Below are 26,618 nucleotides of genomic sequence, written 5' to 3'. Positions count from 1 at the left end.
ACCTCCTTCGAGCCTTCTCAGGCCCTGCATATACATTGTGCCCAGACATACATTCATGAATACTGACATTTCTGTTATGTTTGTAGTTAGCTTTTTTTGAACAATGGATTTGAAGTTTATTTTATTGTTATTTTTCTGTCTGTATGTCCATGACATGTGTATGTCTGTATGCGTGTGCAGGCTATGTGTAACACAGTGTTTGTGTGGAGATCAGAGGGCAGCTTTGTAGAGCTGGTCCACTCCTTCTTTATGTGAGTTTTGGGAATCGAACACAGGTTACCAGGTGCATGTTGCAAGTGCCTTTAACCAGGGAGATACTTGCTGGCCTTCAAGTTAACCATAAGAAATAAGCTTAAGTGTAAAAAATAATAACCTCATGAAATGAGTGGAATTGGAAAAAAAAAAAATTATTCCAAGTGAGGCAACCCAGACCCAGAGAGACCGACACGGCGTGTGCTCACTCCTAATTGGATATTAGGAGAAAAGTACAAGATAACCAGCCTACAGTTCACAGCCCCGGAGAGGCTAGGGAACAAGGAGGGCCCAAAGAGGGACACATGGATTTCCCTGGGAAGGGGAAAGAGACGAGATATCCTGGATGAACTGGGAGCTGGGAAGAGGGGTGTAATGGGGGTGGATCAAGTTGGGCAGGGTGAGTGTGAGAGGTGGGTTGGGGGCAGGATGGGGGAGAGCAATGAAAGAGATTCTTGATGTGGGGAGCATTTCATGGTTTGGGAGAAACTTTGAACCAGGGAACCTCCCATAAATCCAAATGGATAGCCCTGGCTAAGATTTCTAGCAATAGTGGAGAGAGTGCCTGATCTGGCCTTCTCCTGTAATCAGATCAGTGATTACCCTAATTGTCACCAGAGAGCCTTTATCCAGTAATGGAAGCAGATGCAGAGATCCACAGCCAAGCACTGGACTGAGCTCTGGGAGTCTTGCTGAAAAAAGGGAGCGGGGATTGTATGAGGGGGTGGGGGTGTCAAGGTCGTGACAGGGGAACCAACAGAGACTGTTGACCTGAGCTCCTGGGAAGTCATGGACTCTGGACTCAGGGAGCCTGCATGGGACTGACCTAGGCCCTGTGCATGTGTGTGACAGTTGTAGCTTGGTCTGACTGTGAGGCTCTAGCATTGAGATCATGGCCTCTTCCTGGTTCCTTTAGCTGGCTTTTGGGAACCTGTTCTGCATGCAGGATTTCCTAGCCCAGTCTTGGTATGGGGGAGGAGCTTGGTCCTGTCCCAACTTGATGTGGACTGGCAAACTTATTCGTACCCATGGATGGCCTGCCTCTTTCTGTGTGGAGGAGGGGTGAGTGGGGTGGGGGATAGGTGGGAGGTGAGGGAGAGTGGAGGAGAGGAGGTAGTGTGATTCATATGTAAAATAAATGGAAAAAAGTTAATTAATAAAAAAACTAAAAAAAGACACTTTAAATATGCAAGCCTCTATACCAACACTGTAATGAAATAGATTTTCCTGAAATTAAAGAATAAATGCAAAAAATATCTCAGTGTCCTACATAGATTAAATTCCGTCTTTTGTCTCCATTACATTGTGGGTGCTTTTTATCTCCTGACTTCGAGTTCTCTGGAGAGACAAGAAGGGTACTTCAGGGATAGTGGTACATCACCCTCAGTCCCTCACCACTCAACAATGGTAGTTACAGCTTCTGTTGCTTGTTGTCATTTCACCTCTATTGCTGTGACAAACACCCCAACAGAAAGCAGCTTAGAAGACCAAGGGGTTTATTCTGCCTTACAGCTGCAGAGGGGATACGATTTTAGCCCTAGCTTGGTCTGTCAACGAGAATTGCCACATTTGGTTTTCTGTGTGTGTGTGTGTGTGTATGTGTCTGTGTGGATGCATATTTGCTCACAGAACTGGTCTCCTTGATATGACTTTAGTGTGCCTATAGGCTCTCCCAATTCCAATTTAGTCCAGCACCTTTCTACTTTGAGGACTAGTGATTTATCAGGTGGTGCCTTGTGGGTGGGGCCAGACAGGTGGTACTGTTGCTATGTGCTCATGATTGAAGGATTATTCTTCATCCCCCAAGCTCAAATGCTTCTTCTAAACTGGAGGCTGTCAGGTTGAAGCACTTTCTCAGCAAACCACTGTTTTACATACTGTGGAGGTACTTAGATTAGGGCCCAGCCAGACTGTAACATCTGCTGGTTTGCCTGCTCGTCCTCCTTCCCTCCCTCCCTCCCTCCCTCCCTCCCTCCCTCCCTCCCTCCCTCCCTCCCTCCCTCCCTCCCTCCCTCCCTTCCTTTCCTTCTTCCTTCCCTTCTTTTTTTTCCTTCTTGCATTAGTAGAAGTTAGTCTAGAGAGCAGGAAGAATGAGAACATTTGCTAGTATTTGGGGAAATATTTCAAAGTATTCATATTATGGAGACTTAAGACTCGTAATGGCAGCTAAGAGTGTGTTAAAATTCTAAAAATACCTCTGTATAGAAATTGTATAGTGGTCAGTCAATGACACCCATTTTGGCATGCTACCTGTAAGCATTTTACTGCTCATTTAACACTTCTGTGTTGGAGTGTAAGGAAGGCAAGTAATGGAAGATAAAGGCAATTTTCCTGTGTATTCCTTGCAGGCTCCCAGAAGAACGTTTGCAAAGTTCTCCTTTTCCTCTCTAAAACTCGGGGAGTATGCTGTTAGCTATTTTCTGTTCCTGGTAATACACAGAAGACTAAGTTGGTATTAACTTTAAAAAATATATTTTTACCATAGCATTCTATTTATAGGAAGATTCAGACATGATACTTTTCGTTGTGACGAACATCCTGATGGTTATTATTTTCATGGTTATATATAAAATTGCTGAATTTCAAGATTTGTAAATGGATACATGAAAATAGACACCCAATCTTTCTATACCTTCCTGTCTCCCAAGACCTATGTCTTCAGCCTGTTGATTTACAATTGTTGACTCTCAGGAAGGGTTTTAAGCCACTCTTCTCTCAGATAGCACTATCATGACCCATTTCAAACAGGACATGCCAGTGAGGAGCTTTCATATGTTATGACTTTTTTCTCATCATTATATGTATTGTACATGGTGTTGAAAATTTTCATTTCTGTTTCGTTCTTTCAGTACAACTCCCTGGGCAGGGTTTTTACTGATTACAGATGTTGTCTTCTCATTCCCAATGACATCTTCCAAACGGACACAGCACTTGGGCCTCTTGTCTCTGTCCTTTGCTCTTTACCTTGTAGGGTTCATAGCCTTTACTTTGGACACTAAAAACTATACATCATGTTGGAAAAATTTTAGCTTTTACCATTTCCCATTTTCTCCTTTGTGGGGTGTGTGTATGCGTGTGCACATGTATGCTCCGTATGTCTGTGAGTGCTGGCATATGCATGGAGGTCAGAGGACAACCTCGGGTGTTGGCCTTCACCTTCCATCATGTGTGAAACTAGTCTCTTGTTCCAACACTCTGTCCTGGATAGCAGACCCAGCACTTCCGAGAGTTCTCCTGACTCTCCCCTCATCTGCCATAGGAACGCTGGCATAATGGCTGTAACCTACCATGTCGGTGTGACAGTTCTTCTGACATTCGATCTTAGTCTTTCATGCTTGCACCGTAGATACGATAACCTCTCAACCATCTCTCCAGCACCTTCCTTTCATGTGTTCTGCAGGATCACCATTCTTGTTTATTTATCGCTAGTGTTGTGTGTTTGCTAGTCGTTGCTGTATTAGTAACCTATGATTGGAGTCTGTTCTTTGATACTTAGGTAGCACAAAAATATACTTTGATGTTATGAGGTAAGTGTAAAGTTGCTACGAAAGTTAATGCTTGCACAGGGAATTTAATTTTCAAGTGCAGGGAAAACAAACAGTTAGTGGTTACACAGTACACAAGAAAACACCAAGGAGGAAGCTCTGGAAGGAAGCTTTAAACAGCTTAACAAATCAGTGGGTTTTTGGAACGTCTCGGCTGATAGGTCATTGATATACATTCAGAAATGAGCGACAAGGCTTCTCTTCTCCAGAGAGCAAAGGCATCATCTTCCTTCTGATGAAAACACAGTCACTGTATTCATTTCCTGTAGACGGCAGGGGAAAGCTTTGGTAATCACCAAGAGAAGAGCAAAAGCCTTCGTAAATTTTCCTTTCATATTTTGATTTAGTTATAAGAAATAATAAATAGAAATCCCATGTATTCTTTAACGACTTTTCCCTAATGATAGTGTGATAGCAAAATAACTTCGACTCCAAAAGACAAATATTGAATGTTTTCTCTCATATGCAGAATTTAGAGGTGTGTGTGTGTGTGTGTGTGTGTGTATGTGTAGGTATAGATAATGCTTATGAAAGAAGAAAGGCATGCATGTATGTAGGCATGTCTGTAGGTATGTCTGAAAGGAGAAGAGCAACCATTTTGGGGAGGAAGGGGACAGTGAGAGGGGGGTGGTTAAGTGGTTAACAACAAATGGTAACAGTACAATTAACACATGTATGGGACTATCACGATGGAGCACATTGTTTTGTATGTTGACTATAAACAATTTCCAGGGCGTGGGAAATCATTGAAAATGGAAGTAGTCACATTTTGCAAACATTTATAGTGTCTTTCTCTGAACTGGGTATTGTTCGTGGAACTGAGAGCACAGCAAGGAGCTGAAGTAATTCCTGCTGTGCAGCCTGAGTAGAGAGAGGTTACACAGGGGTAAGAGCCCGTGTCAGGTGACGATGCACATTCTCAAAGAGGTAAGGACAGGGCAGCTCAGTGGTGCTAGGATTGTGGGTGTGCAGTGTGAGTGCAGCCAGTTTGCAGAGCTCTGATCTTGACCCTGAGTACAGAGGAAGGAGGCTGGAGAGAGAGCATGGGATGTTGGAGGTGTGGAAGGGCTGGAACCAAGAACCAATGAGGAGAAGCTTGAGATGGAGCTGACTGCTAAGGATGTTCAGGAATGAGACTTGCTCTCTGGATGGTCTTTCAGAAATGGGTTTAGGGATTTAAAGACAGACAGGACTGAGAAATTTCTGTCGCATTGTCACTTCATTTTCAAGTCAGTGTTTGCTTCATAGCTGTATGTGTCTACCCTCTGATTGTGTAAATTTACCATAATTATTTCCCTGATGATCTTATGCCCAGATCCATGAAGTTCCCCCAAAACCAACAAGGAGACAGAGTCCCATTTGTAAAATCATAGAGCCTTTATTTCATACAAGTTTGCAAACTTTGTCTCTCAGTGTGTGGAGTAATCAGAGAGCCCCAAGCTCAATTAGGATTGGGTTTTTATAGTAGCAAAGATGGGGGTGAGGGATTTCTAAGGTTCAGGACCCCTGATTGGCTGACATTTGTCTAGGGGTGTCCTGGTGAGTGTGTGCTGGCAGGTGATCCTATCTACAACAGTTGGAATGTTAGTTAGGAATTTCCTTTGGATGGTCTGTTCATGGGTGGTGCTCAGGTAATTTCAGTTTGCGGTTCTTCCTACATCCAGGTATTGCTTCAGGGTAAACTACTGAGACTCAGGCCTCCATTAAACTTATTGATGGCTGAGTCCTACAGTGGCAGGTGATAATGGTTAGAAGTAAAGAGCTTCCTTTGGTTAGTCTGTTTCTATTTAGCGTATCACGGCTGGCTTCTACAATGATGGTAATGGATGCAGTTTAGAATGTCTTTTAGAATCAACCCTTTTGGTACTAGGGCTGTGCTGGGCTGGGACTCACCTCTCACTGGAGAGCTGACCCTCTTCATTGCCAGTCCTGGGATAATAGATTCCCCTACCCACGACTATACCCGCCTGCAAGGGAGATCTGGCACTTCTCCTCACCTGAGGGGATGGTCCCAGCAGTCCAGACTGACCAGCTCAGCTATGATCCAGGCAGACATCCAGGACTTAGAGTGGGCACTCCCCACCATTTACCCTGTCTATGACCTGCTGGAGTCCATGTGGGGACTGGTCCTGCAGAACCACAGCTACAGAATCTCCGTGACTCAGGGCAGCAACAAGACTTTTGAGAGTAGTTTCCGCGGGAGTCCAGTGTTGTTGCTATATCAGAAACCAGAGTCCTTGAACCTGACCAACAACACATTACACAATGAGCATTTGCAAGTAAAGCTGTTTGGACAAAAGAGTTGACTGCATGACACACCACAGCTCCCAATGCCACTAAGATGAATGAAGATTGAAGATGATGTGGGGGTGGGGGATGGAGGGGTGGGGGTGGAGTGGGGGACCACAGGGGACCTGTTTTTTGGGTTTTTTTTCTTGCTTTTTTTGTTTTAAAATTAATATTCTTATTTACATTTTTTATTTTGTTTTTTGTTTCTCGAGACAGGGTTTCTTTGTATCTTTGGAGTCTGTCCTGGAACTAGCTCGTGTAGATCAGGTTGGCCTTCCACCTGCCTCTGCCTCCTGAGTGCTGGGATTAAAGGTGTACTCCACAACTGCTCAGCCAAACCTTATTTTTCTTAACCAAGAATGAATCCACAGCCTCTCATTTCCTGTGTAAATGAAAGCAAAATTTCTTCACGGTGACATATCTTTTAACTTAAATTTTGAAGTCAAGGCATTTTCAAAATATATAGGTTGGATTAATCTGGCAGCATTTATAATCAAATGTATTTTAGCAGCTGTTGCTTCTTCTTCATTAGTCAAACAATTCAAAGACAACACAATAACATACAGTATCCAGACTCTCTGTGTACCTTCCATCTTTATGTGGCTTTTTTCTTTCTCTATTTCTTTTATTCTTATTTTTTTAATTTTTTGGTTTTTTGAGACAGGGTTTCTCAGTATAGCTCTGGCTGTCCTGGAACTCAGTCTGTAGACCAGACTGTCCTCAAACTCACAGAGATCCACCTGCCTCTGCCTCCCAAGTGTTGGGATTAAAGTTGCAAAAGAGAGAGGAGAGGGAAGTGGCCACTTTTTTAAAGGGAGAGAGACCACACCCCAATGGGCTGGTATCTCAACGGCTATTGGCTGAAGGAGCAGAAGGAGCTCCCGCTACACCTCCCCCTTTTGTTTAAGTAAGAGAGTTCTAAACCTACTACGAAAGTATATACAATAAGTACAAATATCCTATTCTAACTAGCTTAGGTCTTGTATAATAAATAACTTGGCCAAGTCATGAGAGAAAAGTAACACATTTATATGGTCTTCAACCCCATCGAAGATCTGAGAAGGGAAATAATGTTACCTGACTAATTAGGAAGTGCAATCAAACAACTTCCAAAACATGCAACAAATCACAGAGACAACTAGCTACCTGGGCAATCACCCAAAGCCACGTTTGCAGCGTTGAAGCAACCAACTTTGGCTAAGGCCTAACATAACTGACATACCATTTTCAAAAGCAAGCAACTTTTCAAAACTATCTTACCCTGTCTTGGCAGGATATGACAGTCCTGATTTATCCATTGATGCAAGCTCTGTATCTCTGTCAGTGGTTGAGGTATGGGCATTTCTTTGCCCAAAGGCCAGTTCTGCCAAAAAGAAAGGCTCCAGGTGGAGCGTCTTTGGTGCTGCCACACCTGGCTGCCTTATTTCTTTTTTTTTTAAAAAGACTTTATCATTTTTCTTTTCTGTCCCAAGCCTACGTTTATTTTTAAGAATAAACACACTGTAAACTATTTAGAGTTTTGTTTTTTGTTAAGCTAAATTTGTCTTTTTGTGTATCTGTAATCACTTTCTGACCAGGAGAGTTTTGAATCTGATAAGAGATATGGCTAGGATTAAAACTGCAGTTTTGGCAGCTGGCCCCACCAGATTTCTTAGCGTTTTGAGAGTCTAGCTTCCTGGTGGAGGGTGTGGGAGCCACATTTGTTGTTACAGCTCTGGAGTTTCTAGGTCCATGCCAGCACCAAGAAGCCTGATACCAACTGCTCATAAATAGCATTTAAGTGTTTGGTGGCAGAGCCTCTTTTAAACTGCCAGGTTTTTGCCAGTGACACTGAGTCAGGAAGCCTCTCTTAAAGGAGATGAGCCTCTGCTAGGCTCTAGCAAACAAAGCCCACCCTAGAAAAGACTGTTACCAATACTTTGCACTTGACTCTGTTCTTATATGTCTAGAATCTTTTTTTTTAAGCTTTCTCAGGCTTTATGTGGAAATTCTTGGCAAACGTTTAGGCACCATTTGTAGATGGAAGTTTCTGACCAGCCCAGTTCCAACTCCATTCAGTCCCAAATAAACACACAAAGGTTTATATTAATTATAAACTGTTTGGTCTATTGCCCAAGTTTGTTATTAACTACCTCTTACAACTTAAATTAACCAATAATTCTTACCTGTATTTAGCCATGTGGCCTGGTATCTTTTCTCAGTAAGCATTCTCATCTTGTTTTATCTGTGTCTGAGTGGCAACTGCATCTCTGTCTTTCCTCTCCCCAGAATTCTCCTCATCAGGTTTCCCCTCCTATACTTCCTGCCTGGCTACTGGCCAATCAGCATTTTATATGAGTTACCATCTTTACAGTGTACAGGAGCATTCTCCCACATCTCTATGTAAGTACTGTTGGTTTGTTGTGTTATAGATTAAAGGCTGGCTCTGCACTGAATAACCAATAAAGGGGTTCATTCCCCGGAGAGACTAATTCTCCTTCTCCCAGTAGTCCTTGGTGTGGAGCGGGATGGAATGAGAATTTCCCCATCTACGCTATTATGTCCACTGATATTGCTGTTGTCTTGTTTATGCAGATCTTTCCAGGGGACTGTTTCACAGCAGCTCTCTTCTGTTCTGGCTCGTACAACTGTTCCTCCCCCTTTTTTGTGACTTTTTTTTTTAAAAATAGAATCTAAGCTGAATGTGTTGCTCTGAGCTTAGCTCCTGTACACAACTTGCTGCCATTCTATAGTGGATGCGTTACTTCTAAGAGGTGCAGGAAACCAGGGTAAATGATTCCAAGAAGGAAATATAGAAACAATGTTATTAACTGCTGTAGATATTTTACGTGTAAATTTTTATTTGTTTTTATGTGTCTATGTATGTGTATTATGTGCATATATATGCATGTATGTGTGCATATGTATATGTGCATGCATGTGTGTGAATTTCTGTGTATATGTGTGTGCATGCATATATGTACACATGCGTATGTGTATATGTATCTGTGTTTTGTGCATTGATGCATGTGTACTTGTGAGTATGTAAATGCATGCATATATACATGCATTTGTGTTGCATGCATGTATGTATATGTGTATGTATGTGTGTGTATATGTATGCATGTGTGCATGTATATGTATGTGTGCTTGTGCGTATGTGTATACATGTGCATGCATGTTTGTATGTCTATGTATATTTATGTATGTGTGAGTGTGTTTGTACACATATGTATATGTGTATGTTTGTGCATGCATCCACACATGTATTGTATGTGTATATGTGTGTTCATGCATGTATGTATATATGTGTGCATATGTATATGTCTATGTGTACTTGTGTGTTTGTTTATAGGTATGTGACAGTTAAGGAGACCAGAAGAGAGCATTGAATCCCTTTGTTGCTTATTGCTGGGAACCAAACTCCAGTTCTCTGCAAGAGCAGTAGGTGTTCTTAACTGTTGAGACATCTCTCCAGCCTCTATATGTTTGAACATATTTGAACATATCACTGATGATCTTAGCCATCTAAGTGAGTAGTTCAATGGTGTTCTGTGCATGTTACTGTGTTTCAGTCTCCCGTACAGCACGACTGTGCTCTAAACTCTTGCTGCTGAACAATCCTTCCCACCGAACACCTGCTTTCTCTTCCCCCTTCCTCACAGAGACAAACTAAGTCAGCATTTGTTCTTCACATGCATGCAGGAGTGTATCACCTTCAGATTTCTCCATATTGTGTATGAGCCAGAATCCCTGCTCTCTCGAGGTTGGATATTCTCTCTGTGTATGAATACACACTTTACATGTTCAGCCTTCACCAAAAACACTGGGTTGTTTCTGTTTTTAAAAGTTTTGGGAACAGTGCTGATGTGAACATGGGTGAATAGACATGTGTTTGAGCCCCTGGTTTTTTTTTTTTTTGTGTGTGTGTGTGTGCGTGCGTGTGCTTATGTGTGTGTTTCAGAAATGTATTTAAAGATCATTTACATGACCATTTTTGGTAGCTTTCTATTCTTTGACAATTTCATATGCATATATAAATAAAATGCATTTTGTTCATATTCATCACCCTTTTCCCTCTCTCATTTTGCTTCCACTCCTTCTGAAACCTTCTTTTTTTTAAACCACATCTTTCTCCTAATTCCATGTCTATATCCCACTGGGTTTAATGAGAACGCAATGATGGGCAGCTTACCAATGGCTACCCCTCTGAATAAAAGTGACTGTTCCTCCCCAAGCAAATACTACTGCCAATTGCTCTATACTGGGCGGGGTGTGTGTGTGTGTGTGTGTGTGTGTGTGTGTGTAGTCTATCCATGCTGGAATATGGAAGGGTCCGGCCTTGTCCCCTCTGAGGGGGAGGGAGACAGGGCACCGTGGCTTATTTAAACAGGCTGCTCTTCAATTCTATTTGTAGCCAAAGACCTGCGTTCCCCTCACTCACCACCAAGCTCAGTTTCCAGGCTGCTGGGGTGAACCTGGTGCTTAGTGCAGGACAAGCAAGCGCCTCACTAACTGAACTGCATGCCCCATGTTGAACTCCTCGAGAGATCACCTTATTGCTTGCTGTGGCAACCGTAGCCTTCCACATAGACAGCTCACAGGCTATGTTTTCCCTCCGTCCTGCTCACACTTCTTGCTTCTGATTGTCCGGCGCCACCCTCAGAGGTGTGACTATTGCAGCACAATTTCCCTTCTTTCATGACTGGGGTAGGTGGTGAAGCCTTTTCCATGAATCTACAAGTCTATCAGTGAGCATTGAGCATAGTAGGAAATGTGGAGTGTTTAGCAGACACTGCTGTAGGAACATGCTTTGTGATCGGAGAGGGAGTGTCAAAACATCAAGACCACATTTCTCTGCGCACTCTGCAGCGTTATGTGAAGGACGGTGATTGTTGTAGGAACAAGAGTCTACCCAAAGTGTGTTTATACGCTGGGTAATGCAGTCATTTGAAGCTTCGTTATTTTGATTGGCAACAGTTAAATAGCACTAATTTCCTCGGCCTTTTGTTCTTTCCAGACAAGCATTTTTTAATAGCTTTTATTGCCAGCCTCAGCAAAGCACGCTACAAAAATGAGGATAGCTTGGTATTTCCACAGCTCTTCTTCTCATTGTAATTGGAGCTTTGATGGTGAAACTGGAAAGTGAGGCCACATACCACATAGGATGTGAGCCTGGCCCCACTGGGCATGTGGCGACAAGTGGCAGGGAGGAGGCGAACACTGTAAGAGCCTCCTGGGCAACTTGTCTTATCAGGTGACTAGAGCAGAGAGGAGAGGAGTTTTACCAGGACTATTGACGTTTCGAGCAAAGGGCTTCCTACTACAGAGGACTTTCTCCCGCACTGTGGGACACTTCGTGACATCTCCAATAGTAGACTGCTCTGCATCCCATAATGGCACCATTCCTTCCCAGACAGATTAAGCTGTGAGTCACCAGCCTTTTGTATTTATTGGGAGCCATTCCCAGTGGCTCTGAGGGTATCCCTTGACATCATCTGACTTAACTGGGGTAGTTATTAATCGTGTTGATGAGCCTTTAGCTCTTAAAAGATAAGGCAGCTTCTAAGTTAGCCGTGTCTCTTTACACACGGTAAGCAGAGATCTCAGGAAGGTTTGGCTGTGTTGCATTCTAATGAAGTATTTGTATAAGTGCAACCCTTTGCAATCCTGTCATAAGTTTGCTAAAGTCAAATATGACAACACACACTGCTTCAATCTTTGTGTGTGTGCATGGCAAGTACTGTCATAAACGTTCTACAGTGACTCACGGAATCCACAGAGCTACTGTGTAAGGAAAGTTGCGTAGCCTTGGGTTTGTAGGTGGACAACTTGAGGCCTGTCTACAGGAACCACCCAATCAAAGCCCCAGAAGGCAAGCAGAAGGGCAATGAACCCCACGAAGACTCCTTCTGGTTGTGTCTGTTGCTAACAGTGTACAGGGCAATGCCTCACTTTAGTAGATGGTACTGGCAGGTTGCAGACTAACCCCATCAACAGTCTGCCTCTGGGAACCTCACCACAGTGCCAGCTCAGCCGGGCAGGAGTTTTCATGTTGTACCGCTTACAGCTTTCATGAAGCAATGATTCCATATTTTCCAAAAGATTCCCACTGGTATGTCTAGTTTCACAACGGACCTGCTGGTGGGCCACAGGAGGGGACTATATTTCTGGAACAGGTCAGGCCTGCTGACCTAGCCCTGAGTGTTTCTGCCTCACTTTTGCCTCCTCCTTCCTCTGAGGTCATCTTGTCCATTTTAACTTCATTTGCTTCTTTGGCCGGACCACCATGTGCAAATGCAGTCACTCACTGACCCGTCGTTTCTTCTTGAACCGCATCATTGGGTGGCCTCTGTTCTGTAATGGGATGAGAGGAAATAAGCCAGGCAGTGTCTGCTCTTTAGGTGGTGAGTGAGTGGTGGGAACCTACAAAAATAATAGCAGTAATGCAAGGTGCACTGAGTACTGGTAGCAATACACATAGGACGTTCAGAGCATTATGTCTGTCTGGAGGGATTCGGGAAGGCTTTGTGCACCGGGCCGTAAATGATAAGTAAGTGTCCCCAGCAGCAGACAGACGAGAAAGTGAATGGGCAGGGGAAGGGATGTGGGAAGAGGTGACGGTCCCTTGTGCGTCCGAGATTGCGCTCATCCACAAGAGCAAATGCAGATGTGCATGTGTAGGTCAGAGCTTGCTGTCAACAGAAAATGCAGGGTGTACTGGTGTCTGATGCCATTCACAGTGCTGGGGTTTGGGCAGTGGGAAATTGTGTGGAGAGATGCTGGCAGCAGCTAAGAAACGTGAGGGGTTGGAAGGATATTTCAATGAACAGAGCAGGAAGATGAGGAGAGAAAGTACACAGGTGTGGTAACGCGTAGTTACCACCCCAGTGCTGCGGCTTTCGGGACAGGGGATTTGGGAGACTCCCATACTACCTAACTCCTTACCCTGCTTGGTGAGTTTTAGGCTAGGGAGAGACAGTGTTTCTTAACAACAAAAGCACAGAGTATGGATACTTCGCCCAATGGACCACACCCAAAGTTGTCTTTTGGCCTCCACAAATGTTGCATACTTCTGACGTGAACATGTGTTTACATGTGTGTGTGTGTGTATATATGTGTGTGCGCGCATGCGCGCATGTGTGAACAGCTTCTGCCTGGGCAGGTCATCCTTGTAAAGCCACTGTGTTGTCACTGAGGTGAAATAGCAGCTGGAGACTGAGAGCAAAGGATGTGAACTTAGGCAGAGTGGGGGTAATGGAGATGGGCTGCAGCTCCAGGTAAAGGGCTGACACTGGAGAGACGGAGGAAATTCCTAGATGGTTACGTGGCATGATTGTTACGGGATGTTACTGTGTTCTTATTGACTGTGAAGCCCGCTTCGCAGCAAAGAACTCATAGCATTTACTGTATATTTGTCCAAAAGCCTATGCCCGTGCATTCACTTTTATTTTAATTAAAACTCCATTTCTGATACCTCTAGATTTAGGTCATTTTCAGATTAGTTATTATATTTTCTCCCCCAGGTAGAAAGCTGCTCCTGCTCATGAGTAGCCAATTTGTGCAGTCCACAGACATGGGACGAGCCAAACATCTCTTTCCAGGACCTAGGTGTGGTCAATCAAGAGTTCTGAAGATGGCAATCACTGTTCTTTGAGTTGAAGCTAGATGTTCCATTAGCTGTTCAGAGCACAAACTTCTTCAATAATTTGGCCTCAGAATACAATTTGTAATTTTTTCAACCTATCCCTTTAATTGATTCTGAATCATTTACAAATTTGATATTTTCTTCCAGAAATTATAGGTCTTACAGATATGCCTGTGATATTTATTTCACTTGAAACTTTTTGTTTTGTTTTATTTTCATTTTTATGCTAGGCAAAGTGACTACAGGACTCCATTTACATATGTCAACTTCACAGTATGTCTCCAAAATAGCTTAATACCTGATGGTTGTATATTTTTCAATTATGAAAGAACCAAGCACTTGATCATTGGTGTCCACAAGAGTTCCAGAGTAGATAGTAGCTTCAAGGGTGAGGTAGGTAGATGCACAGAGTTGGAGTGTGCTTTTATAATGGAACAATAAAGCAAATTATTGCTTCAGTGACTGTACCCACAACTATGTTGTCTTTATTGTAGGAAGCATGAATAAATTGGATTTTACAACTCAATTCCCCTGTGAAACTTTCCACCCTGCTATTTTCTCTGTCTTACAGGGATAAGTGAATTATTTCTACGTTTATAAACTGTAGTGACATAATCAAAGAAACTTCCGAAGCAGTTTAAGGGAGGGCCTTGCTGGTCACCGGAGACAGCCCCCTCATGTCCGCAGGAACCTCATTGGTGCCCGGGTGCACACTTGCTCTCCTAACCGTCCCTCTTTTTCTAAAAAAGTGGATACTTACCGTTTGCAAAAGTAACTATTGTGACCTCAAAGTGGGGCATCTAGAAATGAAGGAAAACATTTATTCACACGTGACAGCCTGTAGTACAAACCCCACAAGTTGGCTTGATTAGCCTGAGTGAGAGGTCTCAGGTGGCTTCTGAAGAGCGCTTGCTGGTGCCCTCACCTGGGCAGGTGACCAGCATGCAGCCTGGGCGTTAGAGCTGAGGGTAAAACCATCAATGCAGCCCCTCACACCTTGTCTCGTTAATCTACCCACTTGATTTATTATCCCCAAACTCTGCCTTCCCAGAAGATATTGCCATGCCAAATACAACTTGGAAGTGAAACTTGGGACAGTCAGACAGGTGGGGGCCAAACACCGAAAACCTTTTGTTAGAGAAAGAACCAGGAAGTACATGTTTATATCTTAAGGCTTAGGAGCGTACTTCTCGTCACTTAATGTGGGCTTGTTTGGTGGCTGTACGCTTACCCTAGAGGGCAGCTTACAGACCAGTCTCTTGGTGTGTCTCATTTTCCTTGAATTTTTCTCGGTTGATGGTAAGCCGCGTCTTGTATAACCTTCTTGGAAAGGGACACTGCCCAGCTGTCTTAATGAGGAGAGTTAGTGTGGCGCTCAGCCTGACAGGAGGTGTTCCTCCGTGGCAGGCTTCCCTCCACCCACGGCGCACGATCGGGAAACTGACGCCACATATGGTTCCGTTTTATGTTACAGAGGCCAAGTCTAGGAATTCCCTGGGGTCTTAATTGGCCAAAAATGCAAATCACACACTTGATCCAAGTGTTATTAGAGGGAACATTTTCTTTGGAGTCTTCGGCAAGCCCTTGAACTAGCTGCAGGCAGTGAAGCTTGTGATCATTTTCATTAACCCTTCACTCCTGAGTCGTGTAGACTGTCAGTGGAAAAAAACGGAGATTCTCATATTGCTGTACATCATACATCACGTTGCTGCTTGTTCTTACTTAAGTGTTGTCTTTTGAGAAACTGAATTTTGTTCTATTGTGAAGTCATTGGTCAAAAGGAAAAATCTCCTCTCCAGCCACACCCACACTTAAAAGTTTTGTCATGGTAACTGAGGACAGTGGAGAAGAATGCACTATTTTGACAAGTTCCAAAAGCAAAATTGTAGAACAAAGATTTTTTTGCGAAGTAAATCATGACTACAGAAAAAGAGGACGTCATTTGGCAATGAACTTACCCACTGGTTTCTTAGAGGCAACGGGTTATAATTAAGACCACATTTGTGCTTCTACAAAGTGTGTCTGGTCCACATGTGCGCTCACCACCCACAGGCGGCTGAAGGAAGTTGTAGGAATGTTTGTCTGTGAGAAATTTCCCAGGGCGGCAAAGAATTGGTATTCAGCATCAAGAGGCCCACATCTTCTTCTGCCTATGTGTATATAGATTGTGTGGCCTGTTCTTGGCCTCTTGTTCAAGGGAACGCTCATTTAATGAGCCTTGTTCTAAGGTCACCGTCCTTCTTGTTCACTCAGAGTACTAATGACTTAAGTCCCCTCCTCAAGGGAGGTATGACAAGAAAGTTAAGAGATGGATATAGAAACGAGAAAGGAAAGATGCAAAGTCATTTCAGGGCTCAATGTTGGAGGAGATTGTTCTGGCTGCTCCTTTCAGTCCCATATGAGGATCCAGGAGAGTGCGTGGATCCAGTTACAAGCTGTGTTTGATGGTGACTTTGTGTCAGAATGGTCATGATTCTACTCAGAGAAGTGAGCACAGTGTAGGGCTTACACCTCTCCAGTTTAGACTCAGGCACTACTCCACTCTGTGCCATTAATCATGCTTTGAGTGTCAGAGCTTTCCTCCATACGCTGTGAGTGATCTGTAAAATCATGTCCATGAAAGAGATTGGCATCTGAGAAGCTTGAGTGCCCAGTGTCTCCTCCTCCTCCTCCTCTTCCTTTCCTTCCACTCCTGGTGATTCAAGCCAAGACCCTGTGGTCACGAGCAAGGACTCCAGTGAGCTACATCTCCAGCCTCAGGGATCTGTTCCTCCATTACTCAACATTCTGCTGAGTTTTTGTTTGTCTGGGGAACAGTTGTTCATTCCACGCTCCGTTCTTATGCTAGGTCCTAGCTTGAGTCTGCCTTACCTGCTTTGGAATTCCTGGTGCATGGCAGCAGTGAGAATGAGTGACTATTGTTGAGAACAAACTGAGAGAGAAACAAAGGAAAGTGGTCAATCAGCAGAGCGGTGGAGGGATGCAGTGGAGGCTTTCTCTTCTGAGATGCTGGCTGGCGAGCAGTCCATTCTCCAGGGATGAACCAGGATGGCTGTCTCTGCTGCGGCGTCTGCTGCTTCCATCGTCGCCAGCTCCCACTCCCTGGTTTCTTTTGATTTCTGTTGTTTTGCTGCCATTTTTATAATCCCTGCTTGTGTGGCATGTCCCCACATCCAGCGACCATGTGTTTCTGATTTCCAGTTCCGGCAGTTATTTTAAAAGAACATAGTCTTATGTGTTTATGTATTTATTTCGAAATGTTCAGCGTTGCTTGGTTGCTCTGCATATATCGCATGAGAAAGCAAGGTGGCTGTAAGCATTGCACTTCACAAAAGTTTGTGGTCTATACCTCAGAACCCTGTGCAGCATTTGGGAGCTAAGGTGATAAATGAGTTCTTTTTATTCTTCCTAATGGAATTCTTGGTTTCTCACCTTCCTCTCCTCCCTCTTCTTAAGACTGTGGCATTGAATGAAGCCACCTCACATTTGTGCCAGGGTTTTTACAATTTCTTTCCAAAGCATTTTGAGAAAATGCTCTCACAGCTTGATATGGAAACACACCCTGTACTATTCTGTTAGGGAGGCACACAAACAAGACAGTTACTAAATTTATGTCACATCTTGTGACTTCCTTGCAAGTTGAACATATATGACCTCTACTGGCTGTACCTACAATTCAGGATGCCTCTACATCTCTCTGTCTACTGACCCATCTACTTTCCAATGAGAACTATTCACTCTGGATACTCCAATTAGCTCTGAAATTATCCTAGGAAAAAAAATTAAAAATAGTGGGTGCCATGTGATGATAAATTCCTGTAGTCCTAGAACTTGGGATGGAGAGACAGAAGGTTCAAGGTCACCCTCCGCTACACAGTGGTATCAGGGCAATCTGTACTACCTGGAACACTGTCTCAAAGACAAACAAACTGGAAAGTGCACAGAATCTCCTAATATACTTCTGTACAAAACGAGCTCAAGTTTGTATAAGTTGCATTCTTCCTTGATTGGCAAAATTGGAAACATATTGTCATGGCACTTAGATAAACCAAATGTGTGACCATTGAGTATCAATGGAAGATCTTAAGCATAAAAGTTCATCCTTCACTCTTCTAGTCTTCATATTCTAAGGGTTTTGAGGGCCCCCACAGTGCTTGTTCTTTTGGGGACACTTCATGTACTGACTATCTCTAGGAAGTCCTTCATGTCACCTATGCTTCTATGGTGTGTGCAGTTTTTTCTACTGCTCAGCAGGGAAAATACTTTCCCCTTGTCTTGGGAAGTAGTGAGTTATCCCCCAAGTTATAGATCATCAAAGGAGATTGTCAGGGTTTCTGTTCTGCCTGGTTCCCGCAGTCGTTAAGTCCCAAAGAAATCACACAGAGGTCTACATTAGTTATAAACTGATTGGTCCATTAGCTCAGGCTTCTTGTTAACTCTTATATTAGCCCATGATTCTTATCTATGTTAGCCACATGGCTTGGTACCTTTATCTGTAAGGCAGTCACATTTTGCTTGTTCTGTGGCTGGATCAGGACGGCAGACAAAGCTTTCCTCTTCCCAGAATTCTCCTGTTCTCATTTCCTGCCTTTACTCCCTGTCTAGTTGTCCCACCTATACTATCTGCCTGGCTACTGACAAATCAGCGTTTTATTAAAATACAATTGACAGGGTACAAACCATTGTTCCACAGCAAAATAATCACATGGTTCTTGTTTTTAACAGGAATGGAAGGTGACTATGGGGAGAAAATGTGGCAGATGGGTCTGTGTAAGTTTCACCTCTTTACATAAAGAGGTGGAACAGCCTTCCATGGAGCCAACAGGAACACACATTGTACTTTTCTTGTAGTTATAGGGACACAGTGATCTGGTACTCTAGGAAGCTTGTGTGTCCTGTGAGAGGCAGGGAAGAGCAGTGCCCCTGGAAAGGGATGGCAATCCCACCTGATGGTGTGTTCTAAGTACATGGATCCTTAGCACCCAAGGAATGTGAGGTGGGAATGTCTATCTCTGCTCCTTTTGTCCTTGGCGATGAGGGTGGGATAGGTCTCTAGGAGGGAGACACTGTGTAGAGAGAGCTCTGCTCAGTGTTCCCAGGCTTACCGCATCTGCAGAGAGAATTCACTGCTTGTGAAACAGCAGCAAGGGCTGTAAAAGCAACTGAGAAAATGACAGCATGCCTTGCGAGTCACGTGTCATCGCTGTGACAAAATGCCTGAGAAAACCTGAAAGGAGGAAAGGTTTCTGTGCACCCACAGCTTCTGAGGTCACAGTGCATGGTCACCCTGCTCTTCTGCTCTTGGACAGCAGGACCGTGTTGTGGATCGAAGCCGCTCATCCCATGACGGAAAGGAGGAGGCTAGGCACAGGATGTACCCTCCTGTAGGGACTTACCTTCCTACTTCCTCCAAAAAGTCCCCAGCTCCTAAGACTCTGCTCAGTAGTGAGTTAACTCACTGGTGACATTAGTGCACTCATCGTCCAGCCACCTCTCAAGTGTCCCACTAGTTGGGGGCAAAGCCACCAACGCTGGAACCCATTTTGTACCTACTTTATATCTGAACCATAACACATGCTGTTCTCAGCTACACAGGATTATAAGTTCAGTTTTGAATTCTTCCCCTCTCCCCTTTATGTTGCAGTCTGGAAAATGTGTGCTTGTGGGTTCCCATCTTGTTCCTACTGGGTTCTATGGTGGCCTCAGTGGCTGTCACTGAATGTGGACTTTGGAACATGAGCTTCATCTGAGTGCTCAGAACTGTTGAACCATGGGTGCACTTCAAGCTAACTAATGGGAGCCCACATGTCACAGAATTCCAGGTCTTCTGCCACACAAAAATCTGAGAAGCTTAACTCTAGACAGAAAATCATTCTCCCAGTCACTTGATGCTAGTGTTTGCAGATGGTTGCTTGGGTAGAAGCTCAGCCTTTGATGAATAGTAAACAAGCTTCTACAAGATCCAGCACCAATGACAACAATAATGTCCCACTCTGAACTGCCCCAGTGCTGTCAGGAAATGGTACCCTAGTGGCTACTTGTTGGCATTAGCTAGTTAGGTGTCCTGGGTAGAGAAATTGGTGGGTATTAAGCTTTCTGTTTCAGAACCAAACGAAGAACAGCAGTAGGAAACATTTTTCTTGGAACATACTGTTTCCTCCCATTTCAAAATACTAGGAATGATGATTGGGCAAGGGAAATAGGAGACCAGTCATACTTGGAAAAAAAAAAAATGTGTCCTAGCTTTATAAAGTGTGTGCAAATTATATTGGTTGGAATTTTCAATGTTTGGCTTTGGGACTGTAGCTGCTATAATGGAGTTCTTTTTCCATGGTGTTCTTTCTAATCATGGGAATTTGGCACATGATCAAAGTATGCGAAACCTGGGTTTCCATGTGTGTGAATGGAGGCCAGTGTCACCTTCCACAGCAGTTAGGAGGATGAACCAAGTTGTGGACTTGGTTGCCCAGTCTTTCATCCTCAGGCTCTTAAGAGCATCCTCATCACAAACAAATAGCAAACAGGGATGCTATTAAACTGTGTGTTTCAGAGGTCCTGAAAGAATCAAGAGTGTTCAAGAAGAACACAGAAAATTAGACTGGGAATGGCAGTTAATGTCCCCTAGGGAAGGGGGAGTCATTTTTCTTCAGAGGTGTAGCCGCTGGGAAGTGACCATACTCTTGCAATTGACCCTGATTAAACTCAAGGGTAGAAACCTAAAAGAAAAACAGAGACATGAAAGTAGATGGAGGACTTGGAATGAGAAAAGGGTCACGGGGAGCTGGAAGGAGGGAAGCGGGTAGTGGGTGTATGTGGAGAAGATGCAGATTCCTCATTTACATGTGTGGAGCTGTCAAACAGTGAATACAAGTGTTAGCGTGGAAGCTAGGCTCAGGGTCTAGCTCAGAGAGTAGGCCTGGTGCTATGCAAGCACGAGCTTCTGCATGTGACCCGAGTCCCTAATAGCACACACAAAAATGAACAAAATAATGGAAGCTGAGGATCTAAGCCACAAGAATTGAATTATAAGAATTTTTTTCTTATTGATTAAATTTTTATTTATTTTCATCCCATCAGCGGTTTTTCCTCTCCTTCTGTCTCTACCCTCTCTTCTGTCCACCTTCCATACACTCCTACTGCATTCAGGAATCATATTGAAGACAGAGAAGAAGAATTCTTAACACTTCAGGGTATTAGACTAAAGAAAACATAGTTAGCATTGTTTTCTTGGTGCTCGCTATTGGTAAAGAAAATGTCAGCTAACGCACTCTGCATATGTGACTCCTGGCAGTTCCACCCCGACTGATGACCTGTGTGCAAGGAAGCCCACAGCCACACCAGCGCTGCTGTAATGGAAGGTCCTGTATCTGCTGCTTTTGCTCCTCTTGCTTGGGGTGAATAGTGGGGAATTTCTGCCCCTATTCTCCTGGTGCCAGGGCATGATTGACTTGAATGTACTCTCCTGCTTTCTCTGGTACCCTGGGAGAGGAGGCACTGATGCATTCCCAGCGTAAACACTCCCAATATTAATGGCTAACGCACACTGAGAGCTAATTTGAGCAGACGGCAAATATATGACTTCAGTGGGAAAATACATTCTGTTCTTCAAGCACCCTCACCGACTTAGCTAGAAGTGGACATGAAGCAGACCCCAGGGACAACATTCACTTTTCCTGTGGGATGAAGCAGGCCATTTGACTCAAGCCGTAGTGGACTTGGTGGGGAATTGGTCTCTTGCGCTCCTTGGGTTCACTTCTCCTGTGTAGCATGAAGGATTTAGCAGCTGGTTCCCTATCAGAGTGACTGGGGCTGTCTAGAAAGAGAGGGTCTAATAGTTTTCAGCCTTAGGGAACTTAGATGTTTTACTAGAGAGTGATACTTATTGGTCCAGCTTATCATGTGCTCTCCAGTATTTGAACAGACACTGGCCTGTCACCTCAGCAACAGACACAGATGCTGAGGATGGAGTTCAAGCCCTCCCTGGCCCACACAGTAACTGGAAGGTCAGCTTGGTCAACTTAGAAAGACCATTTTAAAGAGGACAAAGGGCTGGGGGATAGAATTCAGTTGTTATAGAGATTGTTTGGAATGCACATAACCCTGGGTTTCATCCCTAGTACTGCATAAGCCAGGTATGATGGCAATGTCTACAATCTCAGCACTAAGGAAGACAATTGAGGTTGGAGGATCAGAAGTTCAAAGTCATCTTCAACTCCATAGTGAGTTCAAGGTCAGTAGGGGATTCCTCAGACACTGTTTCCAACAGCACAAAATATAAAAAGTAAAAATAAAAGCAGAGCTAGAGATGTACAGTTTTCCAAGCATGCCACAGACTGTGAATTCAGTCCCCAGAAGCATGCGTGTGCATGCAAACACACACACACACACCAAAGGTGGATATAGAAGCGTTCTAGTTTTCTGATGCTGTAGCAAACTGACCCAAATGGTTCAACTATTTTCTCTGCTTATTACTGCCATTTGTGTTGGTCGTCTACATGGTCGTCAGGGGAGGTGGCTCACTGGACTCATGCACTTGCCTTTGTTTGATACTAGAGAGGCTCAAACAATAGTTGTCCTTGGCTTCTTTGGGTGCTTTCCTACGTGACTGATCTAGGTATGGGAGCAGTGTTAGTGGGTTTACAGACTTTTAAGTCAAGTTCATTGACTGTCATTAGGGAATTGTGACAGTTTCTAGTGCATGTAGCATGCTTGGGGCTCATAATAAATCTTGTTTAGAAAACTGCACATCATATTAACATTTAATGGTTGGCAGGTCAGTGTCTCCTGTGTGGTAGACCCTGATAGTATTTTGCATGCATAATCTCTTATTTACAGCCTTGTGAAATAATCTGTCATTATTAATATTAATAATGAATTGATAATAATTAATATTCTTGTCTTTGCAGCAGTATTTTCTTTCATGTGGATCCAAACTTAGTCTGTGTTCCTTTGATTTGTGTGGTAATGCCAAGCTCTGGATCTCAGGGCGTGAGTCTAGGATGACTGAGACAACTGCAGAAGTTCCCCATACCCAAGAGAGCATATGCTGTCCTTCAAAGTCACATGAGGGATGGAGAACAGAGTAGAATGGCACAGTGGGGTTGCCTTCTAATGGTGAAGGTTCCAAACTCACAACATAAAGAGGCAACCTTATGAGGCAACATCAGTAACATTAGGAAGTGTCAAAAGCTCAGGAAAATTGTAGTCAAAAGAAACCACAATAGAAAACAGTAAATGCTATGACCAAGATAGGAACAAAGTGATGAGTGGAGATAATTAGACTAAGGAGGCAGAACCCAGAACCAATGGGCCACCCTCTGCTTTGAACATGGAGCTTCTGAGTCCTTTCGTGTGGGCGTGAGATAGGGTCTCACATAGCCCTGGTTGGCCTCAGACTCGCTTTATAGCAGAGGATGACCTTGAATTTCTGGTTCTTCTACCCCTGTAACTTGAATGATGGGATTGCAGTTATGTATCATCACAGCTGGTGTTCGGGGTGCTGGAGATCAACACCTGACTCTGGGTTACACACCAGCCTCGGTCGCCAGTGCTTAGCATTCTAAAGTTCAACAAAGCCACATTGGCTTTACCTTACCCAATCGCACTTCATACTAAGTTGCACATTTTCATGTTAAATCAGATTTTTCAGCTAGTAGGGTCATCTTTACCTCTTTATCTTTTGAACATTTGGGGGATATAAATGTGAAGAATCAGCCTCTGAATGAGCTCCCTCCTCTTCCATGGTGTAGCTTGATATACCTAAGGCACTACTGGCATTGCAATTTGTCACTGAGCTGCACAGCAATTTAGAAACATTTTCACCATTTTATAGTCTGTATATAAATGCCCACAGATATAGGCAGACCCTGCGTTTCTGTAATTTCATCCAAATTACAGAATTTCTTTGTGAATTTGTAGTTTAAGATGTTCATTTCTGAGTTTTGCTGTGGTTGATGGTATTTATTTTTCTTAAATATGGTTTGCATTTTAAATTTTATTTAGTGTATGGGGGGCATATGGATGCGTTGGCAGGCATGCCATTGCCTCTGTATGTGGATGAGCGGGCATGTGTTCTGTAGCCTCATTATATAGATGAGCGGGCATGTGTGCCATAGCCTCAGGAGGAGGTCAGAGAACAACCTGTAAGAGCGGATTCTCTTTCCCACCTTGTGAATCCTGGGACTGGAATTCAGTTTCTCAAGCTTTGGGGTAAGTGTCTTTACTGGCTGATCCATCTCATTAGTTTCCATTTTAACCGTTTTCAAGATCACATCTGCTTTTGTGGCTAAGCTGATTTCATAGATTTGAACTGATTTGAATAAAATAATCAGGCACACTGAAAGTGTCTGGAAGCAAACAGTTGCTGTGTCAATCACAAGCATGTTCTATGCCTAATTATATAGAATTGAGAGGCACTTGCAGAAAGGGTACAGTTTAAACCTTTCCAACTTTATTATCTTTTATCATCTCAGTTAAACATTTAGTATTCAGGCAGCTCTAAATAGTGTGCTGTATATTTCCTCTGCATTCCCAAGTAATGTAATCACCCTTGTCCTTTTCCATGATTTAAGCCAGTATTTCCCAGGACTAAATCTGATGTAAGACTTTGCAGTTGTGTTTGAACTGTTCTCAGCACATGAAACGCTGTAGTGGTCCAAGTTCTCTCTGGTCCTGTGATTATACACTTAGCATGATTGTGAAGGCAACCCATCAACAAGATCTTGTCTTGTTAAATATCCCTGTGCTGTGTGTGTGTTGGGGTGTGTGCGTGCGTGCGTGTGCGTGTGCGTGTGTGTGTAGTACAGCAGACACTTTTGACCTGAAAGGTTTTTGAAGCCCCCCTCAGTCATATTTAGATGAAGAAAACTTTAGATGAAACAACTGAGCCTCAAGTAGTTTTAGAAGTTTGTTCAAGACTCCATGATCACCTGTTGGTACAGTTTTGTCTAACTTCCCAACCCAGGTCTTTGCCCTAAAACGTTCCGTATCTTGGCTAGTTCCCTGTGGTGTGGTTTTTGCTATTTCAGGTGATGCCAGGTGGATGACTGGACTGTATTTTTTGGTCTGTGTAGGAAGGTGGGATTTTACCACAGTCCCACTGTGGACTGGAAAAGGTAGGACATACCTTCCACCATGGACAGTGGGCCCTTTGGCCACATTAAGGGACAGTTTGCAGGTCTAAAGTTGACTGTACTGTGTGTATATTGTCAGGAACATGATTGAAAGGAAGCTTGGAATTCAGAGAAAAGGTAACAAATGAATGTTGGCAGAAATCAGCATGTTGGTGTCCTGTCTGTCTTCACAATTTAAAATTTTAGACTCGGTATGTTGGCATGCATTTATAATACCAGGCTCAACAGACTGAGGTAGGACGACTCCAAGTTCAAGGGCAGCCTGGGCCCCAGAGAAGAACATTGGTTGAGGACCTGCCACTGATAAAGGTAGAGCTATAGAACTGTGCACTTCAACTGTGCACGACAACTGTGCACTGCATAATGATGTATCCTTCCCATCAGAGAGGCCTCAAGAGCTGCCGCAGCTGACAGATCTACCATGTCATAGACATCATGTGGTTTGGCAGTGTTCATGTGCTTATAAAAATGCTATTTCAAGCCGGGCGGTGGTGGCACACGCCTTTAATCCCAGCACTTGGGAGGCAGAGGCAGGCGGATCTCTGTGAGTTCGAGACCAGCCTGGTCTACAAGAGCTAGTTCCAGGACAGGCTCCAAAAACCACAGAGAAACCCTGTCTCGAAAAACCAAAAAAAAAAAAAAAATGCTATTTCAAACCTGTACTGTACTGACATTTGTACATTGTGTGTGTGTGTGTGTGTGTGTGTAAATACGATCACAACAGGTGTTCTTACCTACTGAGCTGTCTTCTCAGCTGAATTACTGTTTTTTAAAGATGTTCTCATGTAGCCCAGGCTGGCTTCAGACTCATCATGAACCTGAGGATGCCTTTGTGACTTTTCCCTTTTCTTTTAAATATTTGTTTATTTTTATTTTATGTTTATGAATGTTTGTCTGCATGCATGTCTATGCTTCATGTGTGTACCTGGTGCCTGCAGAGGCCAGAAGATGGCATCAGATTTCCTGGAACTGGAATTATAGACTTTTGTGCCCCCCATTTAGGTTCTGGGAACTGAACTGGGGTCATCTGCAAGAGTAGCCAGTACGCTTGGCCATTGAGTCATCTTTCCAGTTCAGCTTGGTGACCCTTAAGGTTATCAAAGGGTGAGAATGGTTTTTCAAATTTCTAACAGAGGAGATGAATATAATGTCAGACTCTCCTTGGGAACTTTCAGGTGTGTAGTGTGACTCATGGCCTTCAGTTCTATAGAGCAAGACTCAAAAGTGAAAACCATGACTGACAAACTGCCTAGTACTTACAAAGGAAGTATCTTAGTGCTCCAGAGAAGACAAAGACTTCTGGAAGAAGCCTGTTTAAAGGGTTCATTGAATATGCCCAGGGAAGCATCTAAGAGAGCCAAATGATGTGTTGTCCCTCTCCCTTGGTTCTTCACCTTGCTGACCTCAGCTTCTTAGCCCTAATCATGTCAGTAACTCAGCTATTGTGGGAGGAGGTTTCAAAGAGATTTTCAGATTGTGAAGTTAGAGAATATTACTCTATTTCTAAGGTATTTCCTCTCATGAATCTCTCAAGAGACCAATTCTTACTTTTGGGTATTAATAACAGTAGGGCCTTCATAGCCTGGGAGCAGAGCATAAAACCTCTCATGATCATTGTAAACCAGAGGATTAATTCAAGTATCTTTTTGACCTGTAGGTCAGTACACAACAAGCAAGGAAGGAAAACTGGGCCAAGACCCACCTACATCTTTCCCAAACATGTGCTGTATTTGTAATGGGATGGAGAGGAAAAAGAAAGAATTAAGTTACTCT

General features: G+C 43.6%; 1 protein-coding gene across 1 annotated transcript in view; it reads left to right on the top strand.

Annotated features, from left to right (window-relative positions):
* The window catches only part of Arhgap42 (Rho GTPase activating protein 42), a 220,821-nt gene that overhangs the window by 84,917 nt on the left and 109,286 nt on the right, over nt 1–26,618 (top strand). The gene's annotated exons all lie outside the window — the stretch shown is intronic.

The sequence above is a fragment of the Chionomys nivalis genome, chromosome 4 (assembly GCF_950005125.1).
Source record: "Chionomys nivalis chromosome 4, mChiNiv1.1, whole genome shotgun sequence".
NCBI lineage: Eukaryota > Metazoa > Chordata > Mammalia > Rodentia > Cricetidae > Chionomys > Chionomys nivalis.
Note: the sequence above shows the minus strand (reverse complement) of the source record. Positions and strands in the feature narration are given on the sequence as shown.